The sequence below is a fragment of the Malaclemys terrapin genome, chromosome 3, assembly GCF_027887155.1.
Source record: "Malaclemys terrapin pileata isolate rMalTer1 chromosome 3, rMalTer1.hap1, whole genome shotgun sequence".
In the NCBI taxonomy this organism is placed as follows: Eukaryota; Metazoa; Chordata; order Testudines; family Emydidae; genus Malaclemys; species Malaclemys terrapin.
The window spans coordinates 131,841,479-131,869,078 of NC_071507.1; the positions used below are offsets into that span (position 1 = coordinate 131,841,479).

General features: G+C 40.3%; 1 protein-coding gene across 4 annotated transcripts in view; it reads right to left on the reverse strand.

Annotated features, from left to right (window-relative positions):
• Positions 1–27,600, reverse strand: part of GRIK2 (glutamate ionotropic receptor kainate type subunit 2) — a 584,433-nt gene that overhangs the window by 208,206 nt on the left and 348,627 nt on the right. The gene's annotated exons all lie outside the window — the stretch shown is intronic.

Genomic DNA, 27,600 nt, shown 5'->3' on the forward strand with positions numbered 1-27,600 from the left:
AGAACTCCATATTCAGTTTTTGAAATAAAGCGTAAAATATGGGGACTGATGCATTACATTATTTAACAGCTTATATAGCATTGCTTATTCCTTCAAAATAACCAAGAAGTTTCTAGCTGTTGATTTATTAAGCTACTATTTCAACCAGGCATTTTGTACTAACCCCATTTTAATCAAGTGTTTCTCAGATTGAATGTTAAGGGACCACAAGCAGTGAACCAAGAAACTACTCTTAGCACTAAGATGGATGACTATGAACTACAACAAACCTTCTTAATAAAATTTCAGCCTTATTCCTTATGATTTCACTCCAGCAGAGTTTTCCACAGAGGGTTATTCTGATGGTTTAAGAAAACAGGATTCCCAAGTGTGAGGGAGTGAGGGAGGTAACTCTGTGAAGTCTGCAAGGACATCGGGTCTGAGGAGGGGAGATGTATGCAAAGTCCCAGAGGAGGTCACCTCCTAAGAACTGATAAAAAAACTCTGTGAAAGAACCTTTTCACACAATCAGGCTCTGGGGTAAGAGCCCAGGGACAGATTTTTGGGACTTGGAGTTTACTTTTGAATTTATTTTGCCTGAACAATTCCAGACCCCAATAAAGGTGATGAATGGATAAGCAAGTATTTGGAGTCTGTGTTAAAGGTCCTGGAAGAGGGAGAATACAGAGGAGGGCAGTGTAGAAGCACCCTTGCAGGGTGCATGGGCAGTTGACAACTTGCTTACCCCAAGGCATAAGAAGGGATGGACTAACAAAAATAAGTGTACTTTCAGTTTCCATTAGTATAATCAGATGCTTATAAAGTAGATCTTGTAGTTAAGTATTTTTCCATTAACCCCCCCCCCCCCAAAAAAAAAACCATAAGTACTTACATAAATTAAATTACAAAGAAAATGAGAAAAATGAAACAGATCTGACTTTTGCTCATTCTCACTCCAAACCCTAATTTACATATAATGAAAAAGTGTACAATGTAAGTAAATATTAATAAACCCACTAATGCCTTTTAGATGTGCTAATAGTTATGGGAAAGGTGGACAAGTACTATCATTATAAGATACATTTATTTGAGAGGGGGAAAATGAACTGATCTCCATTTACATGCTGGAACCCCACTGCATCTAAAAGTCATTTTTACCCCTGTAAAAAAAAAAGAGGAGTCTGATGGCACCTTAAAGGCTAACAGATTTATTTGGGTGTAAGCTTTTGTGGGTAAAAAACTCACTTCTTCAGATGCATTTCCCATGAAAGCTTATGCCCAAATAAATCTGTTAGTCTTTAAGGTGCCACCAGACTCCTTGTTGTTTTTGTGGATACAGACTAACATGGCTACCCCCTGATACTTTACCCCTGTAGACTATCAACAATGATTTTTATTGCAGACAAATGACTACTTTATTCATAAATTAAAAACTATTGTTAAAATAAGATTCATAGACTGTAAGGTCAGAGGGAACATCATGATCATCTAATTCTGACAATCTACATACAACAGGCTTGAGAACCTCACAAATAATTTCACAATCAAGAGCCCATAACTTCTGTTTCAGCTACAGTATACCTTTTAGAAAGGCCTTGATTTAAAGGCTTCAAGTGATGGAGAATCACCAGATCCCTGGGTAAATTGTTCCCCGGGGTAATTGCCCTCACTCTTAAAAGATTGTTCCTTATGTTTAGTCTGAATTTGTCTCACTTCAGCTTCCCACCATTAGATCTTATTGTGCCTTTTTCCCCCTCGAGGCATTAAAGAACCATCTACTATCAGAAATCTCTTTCCCATGAAGGTACCTGTAGACTGTGATCATGTTACCTCTTAACCTTCTCTTCAGTAAACTAAATAAACTAATCTTCTTTAGTCTCTCACTAAAAGGCATGTTTTCCAGATCTCAAAACATTATTGTACTCTTTTCTGAACCTTTTTCAAATTGTCAACATCCTTTTTGAAGTGTGGACAGCAGAACTGGATATTAATGGTCTCAGTAATGTTATATACAGAGATAATACTACCATCCTGTTCCTACTTGACAGTCCCCTAATTATACATCTAAGAACTTAAATTACTCTCTTAGCTACAGCATCTCCCTGCAAGATCATGTTCATCTGGTTATCTACCGTGATCCCAAGTCCTTTTTAGAGTCACTACTTTCTAGAATATAATCCCCCATTTTTTAAGCATGACCTATGTTTTTTATATATGACCTTGCATTTAGCCGTGTTAAAATGTATGTCATTCAAATGTGCCGGCCTTACCAAGTTATCCAGATTGGTTTGTGTGACTGACCTCCCCATCATTATTTATCACTCCACTAACTTTCGCGTCATCTGCAAATCTACCAGGAATTATTTATATTTTCTTCCCAATCCTGATAAAGATATTGAATAGCATTGGGCCAAAAACAGATCACTGAAGAAACTCATTAACAACCCCTCTCATTTGATGACCATTCCCAAGTTACAATTACTTTTTATGATCTATCACGTAATAAATTTATAATCCATTTAATATGAGGTAAAATGAGTTTGTATGGTGCTAACTTTTAAAATCAGAATGTCAAGTGGGACAAGCCTTACAGAAATGTAAGTGTATTATGTCAACACAATTGCCTTTAACTTTGATCTCATCCAGGGCCGGCTCTGGCTTTTTTGCTGCCCTAGGCAAACCCCCCTCCCCGCCCCCCCAGCACGGCAGGGGAGGGTGCCGAGCCCGGCCACGGGCCCGCAATCCCCAACCGGCCGGAGCACCGGGGGGAGGGCGGAGAGCCTGGACGGGGCTCTCCGCTCTCCCCAGCGACCAGAGTGCAGGGAGGAGGGCGGAGAGCCCCTGGCGGCCAGAGTGCTGGGAGGAGGGCGGAGAGCCCGCCGCGGCTCTCCGCTCTCCCTGACCGGCCAGAGCACCGGGGGGAGGGTGGCGAGCCTGGCCGGGGCTCTCCGCTCTCCCCGGCGGCCAGAGTGCCGGGGGGAGGGCGGAGATCCCACCGCAGCTCTCTGCTCTCCCCGGTGGCCGGAGCACCACAGGGAGGGCGGCGAGCCCAGTCGCGGCCCCGCTCTCGGGCTGGAGCGCCCCGCCGCGCCGCCCCCCTCCAGGCGCGGCCCCAAGCACATGCTTGGTGGGCTGGTGCCTGGATCCGGCCTGATCGCATCACAAAATTATGTCACGCGGTGGTGGTGTTTTTTTGACAAATCCTATTTCACATACAGTCATGTTGATTGACATTTATTATGTTCTCATCTTTTAATTCTTTACTGAATGTATCCCTTAGCAGCCTTTTCATTTTGCCCTGGACTGAAATCAGAGTAACTGTTCTATAGTTTCCCAAGTCATCTCATTTACTCTTTTTAAATATTGACACATTTGCTCCCCCCCCCCAGTCATCTCAGTATTAGAAGATTTATTACAAAATATCATGAATGCTTCAAAGCTAATTCTTTGAATATCCTTGGCTATAAATTAGAAAGGCCCCAACCATTAAGTACCAAAAGAATCTGAGATTCTTTCAGTTTTTCCCACCCCAATCATTATAAATCATGAGTTAAGCCCCAAATATCAGGAGGTTTTTAAATTTTTGTTTCAGTTCTTTTTCTTCTCAAGTCACATATTCATTGTTCTCTCAGCCACCACGAAGGCAAGAAACTTACAAAAAAAAATAAGCTGATACCCATGCAACCTTTTAATTCCAGCAATTGAGGCTTAAATTAAAAACAACAAATACACCTCTACCCTGATATAACGCTGTCCTCAGGAGCCAAAAAATCTTATCGCGTTATAGGTGAAACCGTGTTATATCGAACTTGCTTTGATCCGCCTGAGTGCGCAGCCCCGCCACCCTCGAGCACTGCTTTACAATGTTAGATCCGAATTCATGTTATATCGGGTCACGTTATATCGGGGTAGAGGTGTATGATAAAAACACAATGCCTTTCACTGTCTGGAATATGCTGGCGGACTTACAGATCATGATATTACAGCATAATATTACCTTCAATTTGTATACACTTTCAGTTGCAAAGGAAAACATGGCTTTTTAATATTTCTTTTGACAGAGTTCCTTACATAGAGCTAAAAATGGAAACCTTTTTTGTAGTGTATGTTATTTTATGGCATTACACAATGCACAACCGTTTACATGTATTGCAAAAATATTTCCATTTATTTGCTATATAATACAGCACACATTTTATTACCAACAAGATGTTGGCACAAATCTAAAAGGAAGTGCTGGCAGTGATTTTATTTACCAAGTGCTAATTTATTTCTGCTATCCCTACAGTACATGTAAGGCACTACTCATTTCACAAAATGTTGTTCTCGCATTTAAATTTAATAAAGCACTTACCAAAGCCTTAGGCACCATTCAAGTATTGAAAACACAAGGATAAACATGATTATTTTAAGCATAAACATCCACAATAAAAATAAAAATGCAAATCCAAAGGGCCAAATTTTTTTGTGCTCAAACCCCAACTGAAATTCAGCAGGAGCTTGGATTGACTTCAAAATTTAGTTCAGAGACCTTCAGCCTGGTCCCAGCACAACATATAACACTAAGCCCTGTTGTTAATTGTCACATAAGTGGGCCCTGTTCACTGATAGTGGGGATAAAACCCGGGCCCTCCAGAGCTGAAAACATGTGCCTCTATAGTTCAAGGTAAAGAACCGACTTCTGTAATTGGTGATGGCAACAGACACACATTCTGTGGATCAGGTACCAAAGAAGCTGCACAACACATACCAATGGGCTATTCCAGCACTGAGCCACACTACAGAATGCCTATGCAGCTCAGCCTGCAAGCTCAGAACCTAGGAGTATATTATGGCCATAAAATTAAAGTTCATCTTGAGAATTAAAATGCCACATCCATCAGTTGGTTATCTGGAAAAAGGCAAAAAATCATGCTGTCCAAATAAAATATTGTAAAGAACACAGAAAAGGCCATTTCTCTCTCTCTCTCCAGCAGGGGCCAAGCTGAGGCAACTTTTGGGAAAATCAGAGACTGACACTCCGACGGACAGAGAAGTCCCTCCCTCTTTGATCAATCAAATTACTTTGGGAGTAGAACTAAGTTACAGAAGCTATTTTGGAAGGCAGGAGAGAATGGTAGCATCTGTGATCCTGAGGGAGAGTCACACTTGGGAGAAGAGGTATATTGAACAGGGATGGGCCTGACAGGGGAAGCTATAGCCCTAGACACTAAGAATCCAGGTTGGGATTTGTACCAGAGTGTTTCCTCTACACCTAGAACTGACCAGAATTTGGGCTGATAGACACCTCAATCAGGCTCTAATAGTTGGAGTGCCTACAGCACTTGCCTGCAGTGTTTGTGGTGTGGTGGTCATGGCTACATCCACCACTGCTCAGGCCTATGTGAGATATGAGGGAATGAGTTTCAGTGTATACAGCAAAGCAATTTCCTTTCTGGAAAAACAAACAAACTATTAGAGTATTAGGGGTATTCTTTCCTTTTGGTTTTTAAATGGGTATGCCTCCCACCCATCACTGTAAAAACATGAAAATATATTACAAATAGGCATAAATGTACATTTTGCATACAAGTGTGTTTCACTATTCAACTGTTCTTCCTCACTTCGATATCTCATCTTCTTCGTATGGCTCAAAGAGACAGCAATAATTTACAGGAATTCTATATGGATTTGTTATGCTTAGCGTGCAACAGTATATCTTTTACAACTGCTTATGTTCTAAATCTACCATAATTTAGCTGAACTTCAATGCATTAAAGAAAAGGGAATGCAGGTCATGAATTTCTGTGAACAGGAACTATAAGTCATTTCCTTCCATAATTTTCTATACTGGTTTCTGTACAAAAATGAATTGCAGCCCTGTAATTTTATTTCTATTTTGCATGCACACATAGCAAAAACTGATCTTTCACTAGTGGAATAAGATTACCAGTACTGTCTCTTAGATTGTACCAACTATGATGCAAGCCTAAACTAGTTTGTTTACTGATTGTTTTGCATTTGGAACACGCAAAGGAATCAAAAGCTGATTACTTACAGATAACAGCAAAAATAGAACAAATAAGGCCAGAATAAGACATGAAGACTGGAAGTGTGAATATGCTGAGTTCTACAGCGTGCACAGGGCAAAATTCATCACTGCACAGGTGCCAGGCTCCAATGCTTGCCAGAACACCCATGAGGACTGTCTGAACTTGTGGCCCCTGATATAATAGCCCCTTATAGACCATTGCAGCAATGAATAGTGAGACCATATGAATTCTTTTGACCTCTCCCTCTTCTGCCTTCAGATTGCCTCCTGGACTGAGATACAGAAAAGGATGGATGTGCTGCACTCTCTGGACCGAAGACTGAAGACAATCTCCTGGGGACTCATGTGGCTGCTCTGCAACCCTTTTATGCAAGTGTGCAGAGCTACAGAAGAAATGTGAATCAAGCTCATCATCCTATCCAGGTCGTCAGACATGAAGTTAGTGTCCAACCACCCTGCTTCCTGGGGTTTGGCTTCACTGCTATCTCAAAAGCACCACCGTAGAGCTCAGCCTAGGCTTACACCTCGAGTAGGGTGACCAGTTGTCCCGATTTTATAGGGACAGTCCCGATATTTGGGGCTTTTGTTTTATATAGGTGCCTATTACCCCATCCTGATTTTTCACACTCTGGTCACCCTAGCTACAGCTTGGTGTCTCTAGGATATCCCTCCTCTGTCTGATTCCCTCGATGTAGAGAGCCGCTCTCACCTCTCATATAATTTTAGTGGAATCAAACTACATTTGCCATGCTGAGTTAGAAGAACTTCAGCACTTTAACATCTGCTAACAGGGATGATAAACAGAAGAAAAATGCCACTCTTTTACAGAAACAGCAAGGAGTCCGATGGCACCTTAAAGACTAACAGATTTATTTGGGCGTAAGCTTTCCTGTGTAAAAACCCACTTCTTCAGATGCATTTCCCATGAAAGCTTATGCCCAAATAAATCTGTTAGTCTTTAAAGTGCCACCAGACTCCTTGTTGTTTTTGTGGATACAGACTAACACGACTACCCCCAATACTCTTTTACAGGAAGTATATGTATATTTTACCCTTGTCAGAACTATCAGTTTCAGAGTAGCAGCCGTGTTAGTCTGTATCCGCAAAAAGAACAGGAGTACTTGTGGCACCTTAGAGACTAACAAATTTATCATTGTTATCAGTGCTATTCTTTTTTTTTTTTAAACTACAACAATCTGTGCTAATAATTAAAAATACTAAAACTTACAATATATTTAATTCAGTGTTTTGGGCTTACAAAAAGCTATAACATTTAAATGACTTTTTATATTCTTCTCAATACTGAAAGACTAGTTACCTCAATAATTATCTGTAGCACTAAGTGAGAAGTTAATTACACATGGCATCGTAAAATATTTCATATTAGCTGTTTAAAAATCTTTCTTAAGGTGTGATCCTGTCCAATCTCACAAAATGAGCAAGGTCAGTAATTGGAAGGAAGATTGCCAAGGAAAACCTTGGGTACTGCAGATAATAGAATTGGTGGAACTCTTCCCTCTGAATCTGTAAAACACCAATGGCCCCACATTGTTCTAGCAGCTGTGTGTGGTTACAAGTGTCATCTTGGAATGAGATTTAAAATCCAAGTGTGGAGCACTGGTATGTGAGTATGGGTGTTAGCACTCTAGACCCAGTGTCCTGGCCAAATTCCAATAAGGGTACAGTAATTACATTCAGCCTACTTCATCTTTGCCTATAGTTTTAATTAAATATGTTATTGATCTAACCGGATGTGTTCAGTTCAAGCTGCCATAGTCTAGCCCAGATGAAGCTGCATTGCAGTGGTGGGAGAACTGAGTCTTGTACAAACCATTTATAATTGGAAAAATATTCTAGGATACTTTGGGAAGTTATCAAAAATTTAAGTGCCATGTCAGACTAGTTAGACTGGTTTTATCAAAACAAAACAAAAAAAAACTTTAGATGTATTACAGAGTGGGTAACAGGAAAGTTATTTTAGAAAGCTGCACCACAACCACAAAGATTCTTGGAATGACCAAAATCATGCCGCCTACACAACACACAGAATTATCCATACTTTTTACAAGGTGGAAAAAATGTGTTTTTTTAAACAGAGGAAGAACCTGGATTGTGTGTTATTTGTAGCCATAACAACTGATTATAGTTATTAGACCTTTGGCATGGTATAAAAATTGATTGTTTTAGCAACTCAACACACATGGCACCAGAGGAGCACATTAATTCTTAAAGTATATTGATGGACTGAAAACCACTTCTCAACTATGGCATAATGGGGTTAGAAGCATTGATAAATGCTTTGGAGTTTAACTGCTCTGGAATGTTCCAGACTCCATTGAGGGCCATCTTGAGAAAGTTTTGCATCAAGAGTGGAAACCCCAGCCTGAAACTAATAAGCTAGGACTAACAAGCTAGTATAATAGGATTTAAATATGGCAAGAAATGGCAAAAACTACCCTGGAAAAGAAAAGTGTTTGAGGGAAGTTGAATGAGGAACAATGGTTGCTATTAAAAAGTCAGCATTTGCCAAAAGTAACCAACACAACAATATCCAGTATGCCAGCTGTCCTCTATACTACTTCAAACAGAAAATCACTGTGGTTCATAGTAATTCTTTGGTACCTGTGGACATATGAGACCCTGGCCTGCTGGGTGTCCGTGGAGAATTCATGTAATCTCTCTTGGCCTCATTTACCGCATCTGTAAAATGGGCATACTGATACTGCCCTCTTTTATAATGTGCTACATTAGAGCTAGATATTATTATTTATTTTGTGATCACTATATTAAAGCTTATGACGGATATACCAAAACTTGATTAATTTTTTTCCATTATCCCAAAATACAAGAATGAGTGGTCGTTGAACAAATAATGGACATAGGTCTCCATACACTGCATAGTTAATATGTAAAAAATCACTGGTGCTGGTCATATTGTTGAATATTATAGATAGACTTTTTAAAAAGTTGGATAATATATGTAGCCAAGCTGTCACAATTCCTGAGGTATCTGCCTTAGGCTGTTATATATACTTAATTTCAGCCAAAATGGTTCAGACATGTGAGAATGAGGCTAAAGGAAAAATAGAGGGATTTTTTTTAACTATGTTAAAAATTTCTGGTGACCTTTTCTGTGAGAAGCTCTTGCGTCCCCATGTTTTACAGCACGGTCTTGAGAGTTTGTGTAAAGGATGTGCTTTTTTCCATACCCATGAAAATCCCAAATTTGGCCAAGATACAAGCCTTTGAAAATCTGCAGTTCACACATGCTCAGTAGAGAGTACTTAGATTTTTGCAGATAAATTCCCCAAACATTTTGCCAGAACTGAGTATGCCTCAACCCAGGGCTGAACATAACTTTCCTTGCAATTGCAACTCTGTGTTGCTCTGGGCCATGCTGGGTCTGGGTCCCGGCAAACAAAATGAATCAGGGAGCTGGTCTGTCCCGGTCCCTCAATAACTTCCTGCTTGACTCAGACATGGTGGAGGAGAATGCCGTGGGGACATGCCTGGGAAATGCCTGATTCAAATGCGGAGAGGACATATGCTGGGGGTGGGCAGTGGATGTAGAATGGGACATGGATGGGGCAGAAATTGGGACTGAAGGCTGGCGGGGGAGGGAGGAGAAAGAAACTGGGAATGGAAGTGGGGAAGATAGGACTGGGTCTGGGGAGAAAGATAGACTGTCCAGGGAAGCAGACTGGGACTAGGACCTGGGGTGGGGACTGTGAGTCAGAAGGTGTGGGGGAGATGGAGATCGGATTAGGACTCGGGTGGGAGGAATAGGAGACTAGGGCAAACTGGGCAATTAAACTGGGGCTGAGAACCAGTGGGGCTGGGGGAGGGGAAGATGAGGAGCTGGAGCTTGCAGAGGACACTGGGACTGGTTGTACAAAGAGATTAGGAAGAGGAGCCAGGCAGGAAGGAGAGACACTGAGATCAGACAAATAGACTGGGAAACAGATTTGGATAGAGTCAGTGGGGACAGGTTACATGGGGGTGTTTGTGTGGTTGGAGGTCAGGGTGGGGGAGAAAGACAGATTAGATCAGGAGCTGGGAAGGCAGAGGAGAAGGACTGGATGGGCAAGGAGACAGAGGACAAAAAAACTTGGGGCTATGATGCAGAGCTGAGACTGGAGAGTGAAACTAGGAGTGGAAAAGGGAGACTGTGACTGGGAGCCCACAGGAATGAGACTAGACTTTCTGTGAAGGAGATTAGGACTGAGATGTGAAGCCTCTGATTTGGAGACTGGGACTAGCACAAGAAGTCAGGGGCAGGGAACAGATAGGATTGGGACAGGGCAGAAGGAGTAAAGCTTTTGGGGAATGGGCAGAAGAGTCTGAACATCTCACCAGTACTCTACTGTCATCAAGTATCTGTGAAACCTGCTGTCAAACTGTTCTATGCAGATACAGGTAAGAAACCATTTTCAGGCTCTCTGCACAGGTATTACAGTGGAGAATGGTTCGGAAGAGTTATCAGAGGGAAGGGATCAGAAGGATCCCCATCAACTGGAAGGCATGGGATGCATTGTCCTAGGGATGGGTGTTTCATGACCACCACTCTACTGAGGAGTAGATGGGTGGTGGTAGTCAGAGACTCCCTCCTAAGGGGGATGGAGTCATCCATGTGCCATCCAAACCAGGAAACTCGAGAAGTGTGCTGCTTGCCTGGAGCTAGAATTCAGGATGTGACTGAGTGTCTGCCCAGATTGATCAAGCCTTTGGACTGCTACCCCTTCCTACTTCTCCACGTGGGCACCAGTGATACTGCCAAGAATAACCTTGAGCATGTCACTGGAGACTACTTGGCTCTGGGAAGAAGGATAAAGGAGTTTGAGGTGCAAGTTGTGTTCTTATCCATCCTCCCTGTTGGAGGAAAAGGCTCAGGTAGGGACCATCAAATTGTGGAGGTAAATGCATGGTTACGCAGGTGGTGTTGGAGAAAGGGCTTTGGATTCTTCGACCATGGGATGTTTTTCCAGGAAGAAGGATTGCTAGGAAAAGATGGGATCCACCCAAAGAAGAGAGAGGAGAGCATCTTTGCAGCCAGGCTTGCTAACCTAGTAAGGAGGGCTTTAAATTAGGTTTGCCAGGGGATGGTGACCTAAGCCCTGAGGTTAGTTAAGAAAACACTAACCAAGGTTGTAAAATGAAGCATTCAAAAATTAGGAAAGACAGAACGAAAGCTGCCTTTGTAACTTTTTCATTCAGAACTCTCTAGTGTGTATCCATTATGACACGGTCTTTAATTACCTGATCACATATTGTTTCTTCCACGAGACCCTACCTCATTCAGTGCACAGAATGGACCTGCTCTGAAGATCAGTCAGGATTGTGTAGTAAAGCAGACTATTGCTTGTAAGTCCACTGCTTCATTTGCTGCGGAAGATGTAAGATGTGAAGTAAATGAGGCAGGGGATTTCAGGAAGGAAAAGATTAGGCAAGTCACTTAACCCAAACATTTCATAGGTAGTCACTAAATGAGACTAAAGAGCTGGCCCAACTTGAGACCCTAGGGTCTGATTTATAGAAGTGATGAGGATTCACAGCTGCAACTGATGTCAGTGGGAATTCTGCTTTGAGCGCATAAAGTACTACATAATATTATGTACTCTAAAAAATCTGGTTCCAAGTGTCTCAAACTGGGCACTCAAAATTAGTGGATACTTTTAACCTTAATTTGTGTCTCAGTTCCTCATCTGTATAATGGGTAAAATAATATCCTTTCTTCTCAGAAGGGCATTGTGAAAATAAATGTATTAATATTCATGAAGCACTCAAATACTATAGAGATGAGTGCCATAGAAATGGCCATGAGAGAATTAATAATTCTGTACTGAGAGAAGGGTTTGAACAGTTTTACTCCTGGGGGAATTCTCTGCCACTGTGCATGCACAGAATTCATGGCCTGCTGCAGATTTTTTTTCTCAGCAGAAAATACATTCTGCTGGATAGGCACTGCATTGTGCCTTTTGCCCACTAGGGGTTGCTATGGCACCATAATAGAGAGCAACCACTCCTGGGAAGAAGCAGCAAACTGAAGATAGGGAACAGAGGAAGCTGCATTACTCACAGTGCCCTCCCCATGGGGTCAGATGAGGAGGTATGGGATATGGGATATGGGGGGGACAGACAAGCGGGGCACATGGGGCTGCTCAGGAAGTCACATAGACTGGGGTTTAGAAGAGCTAGTGGGGGGGATAGACTGGGGCAGTAGCTGAATGGGAAAAGGAGTGCAGGGCCACATGGGGATGGGGACAGGAGCAGAAGGCAGGGCCACATGGAGACGGGGGAGGAGGTGCAGGGTCACATGAGAACACGGGGCATATGTGCCTGACTGAATTGGAGAGGCTAGGGGTCAGCCAGGGTCTGCATGGGGGAGACTTCCCAACTCCTTAACAATCCCTCCTGTTCCAAAAAAAAACCCTGTTCTTTTCTTCTCCCACCCACACCCAACAACCCTCCAGGTTCACTTCCAGGCTCCTTCCCAACAATTACTTCCCTCTCCCTCAGCTCCTCTGTTACCCCCAACACCCCCAAGCATTTGTACTCTTTTGAGGAGTGCGGGAAATACGGTTCTGTATTGTAGTTTAAATGAATTATTACTCAGAGTTCTGTATTAAATATGCCTAGTAAGGAATCTATTTGTCAAAAAACATTTCCTGAATCTTTTTCGTTATCTGTATTGTTACAGACATAATTGCTGACAGGTATTTTGAAATAAATTACCAAAATAATTGAAACTGACTTTATAATATTGTGTTATTTTGACAAATAAAATATGCAGAATTTTGCAGAATTTTAAAATATTGTGCACAGAATTTTTAATTTCTTGGCACAGAATTCCCCCACGAGTACAGTGTACAGTAGATAAGGTCTAGGGACAAGCACTGAACAATGAGGATAAAATAAAATATTGAATAGCTGCTCATTAACTGAGCATCACCCATCCTGTAATAATGTTCTTTCATCCTTTTAACATTTTTTGTGTTTGTATAATTTTGGAGAGCTGGTGGAGAGGGGGTATATAATCTATACAATTTAAATAATTATTTTGAAAGGATGTGGTAAATCTTATGAAAATGCATATATGGATGCATATATGTGTATAGATATTCATAAATACACATGTATGTATGCTGTATATTTATAATATAATTATACAGGCTAAGTAACATATATGAATAAAATATCTTTAAAAACTTGTAAATCACAGAACAAGACATGCTAAACTTCAAGAAGACATATTCAAATGAATTTGTTATGTCTATTCCTCAGCTTTGTCTATCTGTTGTCTAGCTTGAGCATCAATATTGCAGTTCTTACATACCTGAGTACTTGTTTCTTTGATGCTGTACAAATAAACAACCTGCCAACTCTCCAAACAGTACTGGTTTCACCATGTTTGGGCATCATTCCCAGAAGTACATCTCCTGACAGCAGCACATCCTAAATGCTACTGAACTATTGAAACGCATTTTGGCTGATACTTGACATTCCCAAGGGTTCCACTTTGCAGCAATGTTTACTTTGACATGAGCAGTGATCAAATCATGCATGACAGTTGAAAAGTGTAAAAAACAATAATATAATATTTATTTACATGAAGCTTTTTAGTCCTATTTAAAGGTGCTTCATACGCATTGACTAATAAATCTGCATAACATCTTGCAAATTCCACTATCCCCATTTCAGAGAGGAGGAAACTGACACAGGTAGATTAAGTAGAGACTATTTCTAGGGTCATTGAGGGAGTTAATTTAAAAGGTGGGATTAGAATTTAAGAATTCTTGGCTCCCAATCCTGTGGTTACACTGTAGAAATGTTGGTTTTGGATATAAGGGGGGGGGGAGGTAAAGGGCTGTTTTTTTTGTTTTTCTTAGAGAGTGGGAAATAGAGTATCTATCAGCTTTAATCTTTTCCAGTTCAACCAATCTTTATTTTGAGTTCAGCAGTGTTAAAGAACACAAAGTATAGATTTTGTGGAAATGGACTAAATGATTGGAGAAATAATAAACTCTCAAAAATGGAATTCTGGAAGTATCTTGCGGGAGCTTTAACATGAAAAGGTAGAATTACAAATCACTTCTTCAGAGGAAAAATGCACATATGAATGGAGAAGCTGTTTCAACAATTTTCTCCAGGTAATTTAATTTCTATCAATTGGACTATCTCTCATGCCCAACCTTTTCTGAACCAGAAGAAATAGAAGCAAAATTTATGCACAAGAGTTTACATAACATTGGATTTAAATCCAAGTGGGAATTAACTTTCTTATCAGGCAGCCTTAATTTCCACATACCCCCGTGGGCAGACATTTAAATATAAAATTTAATTCTTCAAGTGATTTTCGACCTTTATTCTTTTCATAGCTCTAGTATTTTCATGAGCCAGAAAGTGGCCCAGCCCACATACCCACGCAGGTGCACAAGAGGGAGGAAGAACCTCACACATACATCTCTGTGCAGACTCCCCATCCCTGGATCCAGACATGAATGGTCAAGCAGGTGTTGTATGTCTACCATTGGTCCATTGATAATATTCCTTTGTCAATAACTTCCTGTTGGATAATATTTGTTAAATATTCTCTATCTATTTCAAAACTTGCTACATTTAAATATTCTAAGGCTGCTCACGAACAGCAATGAAAGGCAACTCTTAGTAAATACAGGTGCCAGCTCTGGATATGGGCAGGAAAAACTCTCCTAGACAAAAGGTAGAAAAGAAAATACTAGTTTCCATACAGAAATCTGTATGGGCAAAATTCTGGGCTCATTGAAGTCAATGGGAGTTTTGCTATTGTCTTCAACAGAGCAAGGATTTTGCCCTATATTTTAAAATAAGTCCGGTGTTTTTAAGCATCACTCTTGCTGCTTTCAAAGAGTATGTTTGTTTCCATGATACTGTCAACAGATGATCTACTTATAAGACATTTTTGTCCACAACCAAAGAGAAGGAGAGCAAGAAAATGAGGAAAGGAGAATAAAGAGGTGCGAAAAAGAGTTAAATACACTACTGGAAAGACGTAGGCACCAGAAAAAAAAGATCTGTGGAGAAAGTTTTCTTAGTGAGGACTGAATATGGGAAAGCTAAGGGCAAGTCATCTCTGGTCGCTCTACAAGGGGCAAGAAACTCATAACTTATGGCCTATCCTACAAATCATACTGTCGGAATAGCATCTTCCAAAAAAGACCAAATTGGGACACTACTCTCCAAATCTCTGGGTATACTGAGACCAGCAGAGAAATCCCACAGATCTCAAAGCATCTGTTAAGAACTAGACTCTCCAAGCTACACCCTTGGCCCCTATTTCCAGGGGCAGCAAGGGGATGTAAAGATGGGGTGGGAGGTGCTGCAGTTCAGGTTGAATTCCCCCACCCTCAGATACATTCATAATTTTTTCATCCAGCTTCATGACAAAAATGTAGAGAAGATCTGGTCACAAGATGTGGTATTAATATTTACTGTTATGAGGAAAAATGCTTGCAATGTTGTGTTCTACAGTGTCCTGGGGGGTTGACTGAACTTATTTCATTAAGTTTAGATTGTGCTTGAGTTCTTCGCACTTTGGGGAACAGTGATTATATCTGGCTGCCCTTCGGTTGAGAATTCCTTATTTGTAGCCTGTTCTTTACTTGAGATCGGTAGCACACGTCTGATTTACCATCTGATTGGGACTTCATACATGTGTTTCTCCCACGCCGTATACTGAATTACTATGTACTTCTGGTATGCTCAACTATATTGCTTCTAGTCCATGTTTTTGAGTCTGGAAAGTCTTCTTCTAGAAACTAGGGGGCTTTCTTGTGTCAGCCTGAAATAATTCAAGGCATTCTCCTGCTATGATTAACATGTCCTAAGCTTGGGTGTGCCAGTCTGTACATAACACCACCTCTTCCTGAGTGAAGTTGTGCATGTATGTCCTACCTTGAAGTTCCCATTTGACTTCTGTCAAGAAGTGGCTAGGTGAGCATTCAAGTGATTGTGTAAATCTGCCATGTCCATCACAAAAGATCTGGTTCATACCGATTCATACTGACCAATCTGCTCCACTTCAAAATAGAATGAACTTTTCCACTTAAACATTTTTTCTCATTATAATTTGGAAAAAGAGAGGGTACAATTTTCAACATGTTTAAGTCACTTAGAAAGTAAATGGATCTTAGATACTTTTGAAAATAGGACTTTTGGCACTTCTGAATATTTTACCTTGGGCACCTTAGGAATCAGCATGAAAAGCAGACCTTTCCTAAAAAGTAATATGCACCTTGCCTGCCAAACCATCTGCAATATGTCCAAATCTTGTTATCAATCCTCCAATACTGTGTCATCAACTCCTCAACAATTTATCTCCTTTTACCCTTAGTGGAATGAGAGCAGGTTCCTTCACGTGGTTGCTCTCAATTACAGCCATGTCCCTATTAATTTATACTTTATTATTATTTGTTATAAAATAATGTGTAAACAGAACAGTTCAGTCAGATTAGAAGTGAAGCAATTTAATCATCAGTATGACTAGGCAAAAAGTAGAGCAATACAACAGTGAAGGACAAATACATACAGACGCATATAGCCAATGTTCAGCCTCTATTAAAAATATGAAACAGATAACTCTAGTGGGAACATAGCTGTAGTTGACAGCAGTGATGTGGAAGAACAGGCTGCTCAGTGCACTAAAGAAAAAATGAAGAGAAAAGTTGTTAGGGAATTAGCAACATATTATAATAGAGGGGACTCTATTGCAACATTCAAATGTACAGTAGGATGTTTTCTAGAAAGAGGCCAGAGAATAAGAATGTAGCCAATTTGCTGGAAGCAAAAAAGGAGGTGCAAAAAACAAAAGAAATAAGGTTACTGGGGTGCCAGACAGGAGCCTGCTGTGCTCATTCAAGTTGGGACAAATGACACTGGAAATTAAAGGTCAGAGTATTTGAAGCTCAGGCTTCGTGAATTACCAATTAGACTGAAAAGTATAAAATGCACAGTGATCTTTTTCTGGCATATTACAAATTATCATAATAAATTATCCTATGGACCTGCCAAGACAGAATTCACACAGAAATAGAATGCTATATCAATGGGTTGAAAAAAGCATGCCAACATAATAATAATTGGAAAACTCTGGGAATATGTGAGACAGTAAACACAAATAGAAAATGTATCATAGATACTAACAGTTACGGAACAGTAGGTGCCCGTGTCTGATTTAGAAAAAATGACTGTGAGGATAATTAGAAAAACTTGATCAAGTGGACATAATATTATTATATATTAAATAGAATGGATCAGTGGCTAGGTCTTCCAAAAGGCTACTGCTGGAGAGATGCCAAAAGAAGCTTAAACAATTGAGGATGATTAATGGAACTTACTTTAAGTAAAGAGAAATGATTCTGGCATAAAACAGGAGTGGTTAATCTACAGGGTAAATAAATGTATACCAAGAAATAAAAATGCAGTTTGAACAGATGGCCTTCAAATGGCAGCTAAACAGATAAATCAGGAAGAAGCAAAATTAAAAACTGTATGATGCTTGCAAACAATTGCAAACAAGGGTGAGAAAATAAAAAAAAAAATACTGAAACAGACAAAATGCAATATTGAAAGTATAGAGAAAGCATACCTACAAGTGAAGAGAACTCCAACCATGCATTTCTAGTACTACAGATGCAAAGGAGTAGTTAAAATAGAAGCTAAAATGTCAAAACAATAAAAAAGAAAATAAAATTCATAATAGAAATGTGTGGGTATTTTACCTGACCCTAATGTCTACAGGAATTACAAGTAAAAGTGGCAACCACAACTTACCTACATAGTATGTGACTACTTGACTGTCATCCTTGGAAATATCATCTTCCAAATGCATTGAAATACAGTACTGTGATAAACATGGCATTGTCCTCTAGAATGGTTGAAATTTTGATCATGTAACAGTCTAGATCCAATCCAATTTTATACTGGATTAAGTCTGAATTTTAAATAACCTTCAGATTCAGTCACTCGACAAATCAAATCCAGTTTTTATACATTGTTTAGACTCCTCGGAGTAAAATATATTATGTATAAGGTCCTACATCATTCACAGCATTGTGAAAATTGCAGACCCCGCAATATTAGGTTTCCACTGCAATTTTTATTTTAATTAGCTTACTTTGCACTGTCCGTAATTTTTCACACATTTTGAGTATGCACTAACATTCAGTGCCTGTAAAATGTGAAAAGATAAAGTGACTAAACTCGATTTCTACAGCCATTGTCTTAAGACTTTTAGTCGTCTGAATTTTATATTGTACTGGTCACTTTTAAAAAAAATGAATATAGCTGTAGCAAAATGCCTGGCTACCAAAAAAATTAGCAGGTATAACATAATACTTGAGTGTTTATATCATTCCAGTAAAGTTTTCTTAAACAGATAGGTCTACTCTGGCTGTTCCAAATTACCACTATTAATAAAGGTCCATTCTTACTTTTCCACGATTTTCCATGTCTTGTTCGCAACTCAGTTGCAAGTATATGAAGATCATCCCGTGATTCAAGTAGGGACTTAATTATGTATTTAATGGAAACTAAGTTCAGTTGTTGAGACATAAGTCTTATCTGGACCATCTCATGTTCACTATCTATAGGTGGTTAATGAATCACTTTCATACCTGAGGGCCCCCTTTCCCTCCCTTAATGAATATCAGATTGTTGGTATTATCTATTAGATTCAAAGGGACTCTTCTCCATTCTTTTTATTCTTGATTTGTGATTTAGAATGGCTTCAGCACCACTGATCATGCTCTTCTCTGCTATTTTCTCTCCTCTCTTGACTTCTGTGACACTGTGTTCACCTGGGATCTTTGTCTATCTTGGCAAACACGGTTTCAGTATGTCTTGAATGCAGAACATCTTGTGTGCCCCTCTCTTTATATATGCTGGTGGTGACCTCATTACTCCTATAGTTTGTTTGTTTGTTTAATTTTTGACCAGTATGCAGATGATTCCCAAATTACTCCCTATCTTCCCCCTCTGTCCAGTCTTGCACCTCCAAATGCTTTTCAATTTGTTCTGTCACCATGCCGAACTCAGTCTCTCAAAACCTGAGCTTTTTATCTCCCCATATCCAATCTCTCACATGTGCTACATTTTTATCACTAAAATCCATCCTTTCCTCACTTCTGCTACACCTTGAATAAAGCTCTCACCTGGGTTACCCTAAATTTCCCCCTTTCAGCCTCCAAAAATGCATCTGCTAAAGGAATCTTCCTTTTTAATTGACCTTATCACATTACTGCCTCAACACACACACACACACACACACACACACACACACACACAAACTCCTCCTCGAATCTTGTTCCTGTTCTTCATCCCATATCAAATTCAAGGTCCAGTTGATTTATATCAAGAAGCCTTCCCATCATCATCTCCTAACCAATAATATACACACACACATCCTTACTTGTTTTTTCTTGTCTTTTCCTATCTTTCTCTTTCTTAAATTGTAAGCTCTTTGGGTCAAGGAAGTGCTTTGTAGTGGCAAGATATAATAAGTAAATGGTAAATAATATTACTTAGCAGCAATGTGCTGCTTTTCATCAAGGGATCTCAAGGCTCTTTACAAAACATGGGTAGGTATTATTTTTTTCCCATTTACATGGGAAAACTGAATAGAAATGATGTTTAGTAGTGATAATTGTGATCAAACATGTCAGGGAAAGCTTATGATTCGATTACGTACTGACTCCCACACCACCTAAAGTGGAAAGAAAGAAATGAGATAAGGCTGATCTATGAAACAAAAAGATTGAATTGTTTAATCATTCATAGTCTAGAACACAATTGACCCTATCCTGTGAAGCCACTTAAAAGAATATAGTATATGCATAATGAAATCTAATTGAATGAACAATGCAGAGTTTTAGCAAGAGAAGCTTTTCTTAAACAATCTCAGACTATCTGGGAATTTAAAGATAAGAATGATACTGGGAACATGTGTGGTGCAATCTACTCTATTTTTTACATTTTTTGATTTATAAGAAATCTGAGGCAGCTTTCGTTTTTCAAAGTACAGTTTCCCATGATAGGCACCTGACTACAGTAAGAGATATAAAGATATCATACATAGGATATAGAGACGAATAAAGAAAAGAAATAGTTAGGAAAAGGAAAAAACGTGTGTGAAAGAAGCTAGGTCCAGCTGGGACAGTAAGGGTCAGTGCTCAGATGTCTCTTATTATCCTTTAATGAGAAAGAGAGAGGAACTGAATATTTAACTGATAGCAAGAAATTGTGATAAGCACTGAATGAAGATGGTAGCAAGTGAAATACAACAGGATTGGGAATGACTGAGTAACTGGCTGGTGTATATAGCAAATGAAATGTAATGGGGAAACAGTTGGAAAATTAAAAGTGAGTCAGTCTTAGTATTGACCACCATGGGAAAGACATGCACTGCAATGTTTCCCTCTCAGTTCTAAATAACATAGTGCTCACTAGACCATAAAAATAATAAGCACATTCATTTGAAGAACATACACCTCATACATACAGACAACCTTCCTCCCTGGAATAAGACCAGTTAAGTCAACACAATTACACCTGGGATGACTTTGGTGCACTGAGTCTAGATGAAAGACACCAAACTCTGTTTCTAAAATATATCTGTATGTAAGTACAGGGTTCAGATGAAATTTTTTTTGTTCCTTCTGAGGCATATTTGTAATTATTACCGAGTTCATTGTTCAAGTGAGAATAGTGAATGCAAAGGTGGCTCATGTCAGAAATGACCTTTCACAACTGCATAAGTGGCAACTGACAGCTGCCCTGGTATTGTAAGGTTACAGCACTGTTTGCTTTCTACAATTAGAAGCTGTACATAGCTAACCTCACTTTTGAAGTATGAGCCATGATTGACATTACAGGTATTGCCAACCCCACAGGTCAAAAAACCAAACCATAAGTCAGATCCTCCAAATCAAGCGATTTAAAAAAAAAAAAAAAAAAACACGTAGTTTGTGGTTTTTAACTGCCCCAGCCCATCCCGTGTGTGTGTGCGAGAGAGAGTGAAAGAGAATTAGTATTGTTCATTCTCCCAAATGTATTGGGAAATGTGATTTTGGCCCCCACTGCAGGAGCTCTCACTCCAACATCTGCCTGTATCCAGCCCAGCAATTCATTCTGCCACCTCAACTTCCAAATCAATCCCATCCCCCCAGTCCCTGCATCAGTTCTGGCCCTACATCTGATTTCCCATCCCACCCTGCATCAGTTTTGCCTGTCCCATTGCCCCACATCTCTCCCCCCCCCCCCGATTATTTTGCCCTCTCCAGTCTCCTCCCACCCCCAGATCAATTCTGCCCCACATCACTTCAGCCACTCCAATCCCAGCTCTGCTCCTCCTGGGGTTCTTCACACACCTCTCCAAGGGAGATTGAAACAGTTTCCCCTTCTCTCTCTTTCAAGCAGCTCCCTCTCAGGCCAGTGCAGCAAAGAAGGAGGGAGGAGCAGAGGAGCCCTCCCATTGCTCACCAGAGGGAAAGGGGGAAGCAGAGCTGCACTGAGCTACTGGGCTCTTTCTGCTCCTTCCTTCCCTCTCCCCTTCTGTGAGAATCACATTGGGCTGCTGAAGTGAGGGGAGAAAGAGGGTAGCCTGTTTCCTGCAGCAGCTGTGATTGGCTGCTCTACCCCCAGGAGGCTGGCAAGTGGGGCAGGTGGGTCAGAGGGGATTTCCCCCAGTCAGGACTGAAGCTTCTCATGTCATTGACAGATGGGCTCTACCCCTGTCAAAATCACATCATGTGCAAAAATATCACAAGAGTCGCAAACACTGTCCTAGCTCCATAGTCTTGAGTTTTCTCAATAAATATTTGGGCATGCAAGGAGGTTAATCACATACAAGTGGATATATTCTTGTTTTAGGATGATGGTCAAGTGCCACAAGAACATCTTCCCTTCATATGGAATCCGTTTCAACAGGATTTTGAAAATCTGAGGCAAACTGGGTGAATATCTATACTACAGATAAATACTACTTATATCAATTACATTCTATTTTATCCAGTTCGCACGCCTATCGTTTTTTTAAAAATTGCTTCTAATTTTCTTTGTTTTATTTTAACAATCATTTGCTGGATTTCAAAGAAAATTGGTTTTAATAAAAAGGATCAGTTTTTATCTTTGTTCTACTAGTGGCCATGTTTTCCTGCATAAGAGTTTTCTGCAATTTATACATTAATAGGAAAGAAAAGCCTTAAAATGCAAAGACTTTTTTAATTGTATTCTGCATAGTACTGCAAAATTAAGTGTTCCATGACTGCAGGATTTTTTTAAAATTAGATTTTAAAGGCAAAATTTTAAGATACTGCCAACTAAATTGCAACAATAGAACAGCTCTGTGTTTATGGATGCAAATAAGTGTGTGTGAACAAATCAGGTACCTGAATTAAGTCAATACTACTTTGATCACACAAATAGCAGTTTGCACAAATAAATGAAGGGTCTAATTTCTCTAAACAAGCATGTTTATTTGGCAAGTGCAAATAAGGTTCCAATGACAGAAACTTTGACCTAACTTCATTTTTTTAAAAAGACTATCAAAGTGCTAAAAAGATAGATTCAGATATTATTTTACAGTGCCTAAAATGGTGTTAGACTTTACAGCAGATGAGACATTCCCTCCCCAGGAGAGCATATATCCTGATTTCAGCTATGCTGTGATTTAGGAGCTAAGAGAGGAAGGATAAGATTGATATCAATCACAGTATGCAGTTCCTGAGTGCAAGCATGGTGATATAAGGATTTTTTTTGTTTACATAAATAGAGATAAATGTCAAAGTGTGTGTGTCATTATTGGCTAATTTCTTGCAGCCGTCAGGGTACAAATGAGTGTTTATGAAAGTTTATCTGAGGAGAGGGTAGTGATGAATAGAGATAATCAGAACTTATGAAAACGTTTGAAAGGTTTGGGTTTTGTTTTAATGCAGAATTAAAACAAATTTCAAATCTTCAAAAGTTGTGGTGAAACAGAATTTCCGTCCCACAATCAGTACTAATGGCTAAGGCTGGTTGAAAATTTTCTGATAAAACTTTCCTTTGATGGAAAATTAGGATTTGAAAAAAAAATTATGGGAAGTGTCCGCTTTCCTCAATTGTTTAAAAATGTTCATCCGGAAACAAAAACAAAAAAAACTACAATTTTTTTTCATGTTTTGTTTGAAAATTGTTAAGTTTTCATGTTTTTTATTTTTCCACAAGAAGTTGAAAGTTTCTGTTGAAAATGTCAGTGATTTTTACTGACATTTTCCACAGGAGGAGGGGGAGGGCACAAGACAAACAAAACCGCTCATTTTCCAACCCGCTATAATGGTGATCTTTTTAATCAATTCAGGATAGGTGCACCATGTGGAAAAAGCATGTATAGTTATGGAGGATATGGACAAATGGGACTATCAAGACTGAAAGTGAATGTAATGTGATAAGAGACAAGAGTCTCTTAGATAAGTAGGGAGTGGCAAAAAAAACCCTGATTTTTAGTGATGTGGTACAAGTAGCAAGATTTAAACACAGTCCATACATGAAGGAAGAGGGCAAAGAAGACAGGAAGATGTCTAAGATTACTCCTATGTTGTGGATATAAGTGATGGGGAAATGTTGGTTTTGTCATCAGAGGTAGGAAATGGAGGAATGGAGAATGTAGATGAAAGCTAATGAGCTATGTTTTGATCATATTAAGCTGAAGCTGACAATGAGACAGCCAAAAAAATTTGGAGATGGGAGTTTACATAGAGAAAGACAAGTCAAAAGAAGAACAGTAGATTTGTTAGTAGAGATGGAATTTAAAATCTCTTTTACATCATGGTTTATGGGATATTTAGATAAGTTTAATGTATTGAAGTCAGCAGGACCTGATGAAATTCATCCTAGGATATTTAAGGATCTGGTTGCAGCAACATTGAAACCATTAGTGAGTATCTTTAAGAACTCATGGAGTACAGACAAGGTCCCAGAGGACTGGAAAAGGGCAGTCATAGTACCTTATCTTTACAAAGGGGAACAAAGACGACCCAGGTCAGCCTAATACTGAAAAGATACTGGGGCATGTTATTAAGCAATCAATGTGGAAGCATCTAGAAGATAAAAGAGCAATAAGTAATAGCCAACATGGATTTGTCAAGAGCAAATCATGTCAAAGCAACCTAATTTCTTTCTTTAAAAGGGATACTGGATGGGGGAAATCTGAAGACATGATATGTCTTGATTTTAGTAAGGTTTTAGACATAGTACCACATGACATTCTCATAAACAAATTACTAGATTAAATTACTATAAAGTGGGTGCAAAACTGGTTGAAAGACCATACTCAAAAAGTAGTTAGCAGTAGTTTGCTGTGAAGTTGGGGGAGTGATATATTGATTAAATGCACCCTTGTATTCATACCCTACACACTATTGTAATAATCTTTGTACAAAATATGCCTTGTGAGGTGACATTTGAAAACTAATAACTCACTGGTCAATAATATCATGATGAAATGTATGTAGCAACATTCTGTGTAAAGTTATGAATATAAGCTGAAGTTATGACTGAAATGTGGTTTCCTGTCAAATCTGGGGAGGAGACCTGCAGCAAGGGAGATTTAGATTAGATATTTGGGGAAATAAAACAACGGACAACACAGGCCAGGGGATGTGCTGGCCGCCGCTTCCTGCAGCCCCCATTGGCCTGGAGCGGCGAACCGCGGCCAGTGGGAGCCACAATCGTCCGAACCTGTGGACGCGGTAGGTAAACAAACTGGCCCGGCCCGCCAGGGTGCTTATCCTGATGTACAGTATGATGGTGGTGTTATGTTGGTTAATCATTTTATTTTATTTTCTGTTCAAATCAAGTTAGAATTATGTTTTTGTTTCCACACATTCCCCTGCATTATTTTGCAGTGTTTGAGTAGATGCTGTCTTTGCTGGAGGGTACATTTATTTGGCTGTCTGGGCTAGGATGGTAGATGTGTATTTCCCAGAATTATGGTATTCATATGTATCTGAGACTAAAAGACTCACCATTGAGACTGTTTGGAGTCTTTCCTAGCCCTACCACTTTCCACAGGAGTAGAGCATAGGCTGACGCAAGCTACATGTCTTGGCCTGGATGGTGCATCTTGCTGGGTAGCCATTTTGATCTCTGGGTCTACCAGCCAAGACAAAGATTGGCTTGTGCTCAGGCTAAGCAGCCTCAGCCACTCTGTAGTGCAAAGATTACCTTCACTTGTTTCCTTCATTTGTTTACATACTTGTTTATTTAATGAAGTTACGGTCTATGTCCTATAAATTATCCCTAGCCTGTGAGGTGCCTTCGCTGAGGGGATTCTCAGAATGTCTGGAAATCACTCAGCACATTATGGGTGTCACTCTAAACATGTGGTGCATCATGGGAGTTGCAGTTTGGGTGCCTGTCACTGGGTGATACTGGCCCTTTATGAGGGAGCATGGCCAGTGCACCTGTGACTCATCATCTGCCTCCTAACTGGGTGTGAAAGAGGGCACCCAGGCCTTAGAAGGGAGAGAGATCTAGTGAATCAGAGCTGCCTGACTCAGTCAGGAAAAGGACAGGTGAGAGGTGCCAGAGATCAGGGGGACTGTGGAAGGTCCCTAAGAAATCTGTAAATGGTTCCTGGGGTAAGGCTGAAGCAGCTAGATCTCCCCAACCCAGAGAACCAGAGCAAGAAGGGCTGCAGAGGGCTGAAGGTGACCAGACGGAGTTGTCTGCAGACTTCTAACCTGGAGTGTGAAGCTGAGAGCTGGAGAGGACTGATGCAACAGACAGGTTTACTCCCTTATATCTCCATGCTGGAGAGCTGGAGCAAGAGGGCTGGAAAGGACTGAGGGGCTCCCCTGCTGAACTCCCAGCAGAGAGGCTATGGAAGTCTCTGCTGGGAAAAGCCGGATTGCACTCCAGTTGGAAGGGTGGGGTTGCTGTTCTGTTAAAAGGACAAGAGATGACTGACAAAGAGCCCAGGCATGGTGGAAGATGCCAGAGTGTAGCATGTGGGACATTAAGGGACTAGATGCTGTGTGATTTTAAGGGGGTAATAAATTGTCTATTTGGGGATTTTTGTTATGGACTATTTAGACTATGTTGTAATAAACCACCCCGAAGAGAGATATTATTGTGACAAGAAAGCTTATGTTAGAGTTATTGGGGATTCCGTTTGAGGGAAAACTAACACAGGTGCACCTGTTGTGCCAAGGCCTCCTACAGGAGACTGGCACATGACAATGCCTCATACCGCTGTTCTCCTCTATGTGTCAGGTTCCCCAGTTGCATTATATCTTCCATGATGCATGTGGTGATTCAGCACCTGAGGGTTAGGGTTAGGGTTAGGGTTATGGAAACTGTGATGGTAAGGGACAGGGTTCTGCAGCCCAGAGGTTCATTTCTAGTTCATGTCTTATGTTCCTAAAAGCTCAGGCTTCAGGGTTTCAGCCAGCTACCTGCACGCTCAGATTTTATTTTCACCCAATATATTCTGGGAAGGTTTTAATTTTTATTTTTTTTAATCTCCTTCTTCTGAAGCATCAGGGATGGCCACGGCTAGAGATGGAACACTGCACAGGGAGGTCCAGTGCTCTGAGGTGGCACCGAGCATTCTTTCTCTCAGGTGCTTTGCTGTCTAGTTCTTACTCACATGTTCAGGGTATAACTGATCATTTTAAGAGGGATTGTGAAGGAATATTCTCTCAGGTCAGATTGGCTAAGGCCTTGGGAGCTTTTTATCTTCCTCTGCAGCATGTGGGTGCAGCATATGCCAGGATTATCTGGGTATTTCTCACTTAATCATTTCCCTGCCGTTGTGGGCTCTTGGGCACCAGAGCACCTCGGTCCCTCCAATTCTCTGCCTGTGGCACATAATAATCTAGTCTCCTGTGGGCTGTAATACTTTGATCTAATTTCAACTGTTGGGTTTAGTGTGCAGGTTCTGGGTGGTATTGGTGGCCTACCGGATATACAGGAGGTCTGTATATACAGGATGATCTGGTAGTCCCTTCTGGCTTTAAGCTCTGTAACTCTGAGATCAAAAATTCAAAATTTTCCATGGGGGAAGAGGGGATATTGTTCCAACCAGTGAATGAGCTTGAGGCCACATGGGTAAAAACAGTTATTGAGTTTGTGATATATCATCTGAAGGGAGTGACAGGAGCAGCCCGAGCTCTAACCTTTTCATTTCAGTGCCAGGATTTCTTCAGACGTGTCTTAGGACATGTCTACACTGCCCTGTAGTTCGGACTATGGGAGTGTGAATAGCAGTGCACACTGAAATGCTGCACTGTTCCTCCCCTGTGTGGATGCTGCAGGCACAAGATAAAAGGTTCCTTCTGTGCATTAACATAGTTTTCTTCAAAACAGGATTACATTATAACTTAAGAGAAGGGTGTTAAGGTAATACTTATCGTAAATCTGAATATCTTGGCATATGTTCTCACTGGCTTGTGAAATTTTTGGGCAAACAGAGGCAGGATAGGCTCAAGTCGGTCAAAAACTGTTCTTGCTTCAGAAAATCCATGCATTTTTCTCGGTGTCAGCCTGAAAAGGTGTGACTGGAGCTACAGAATAAT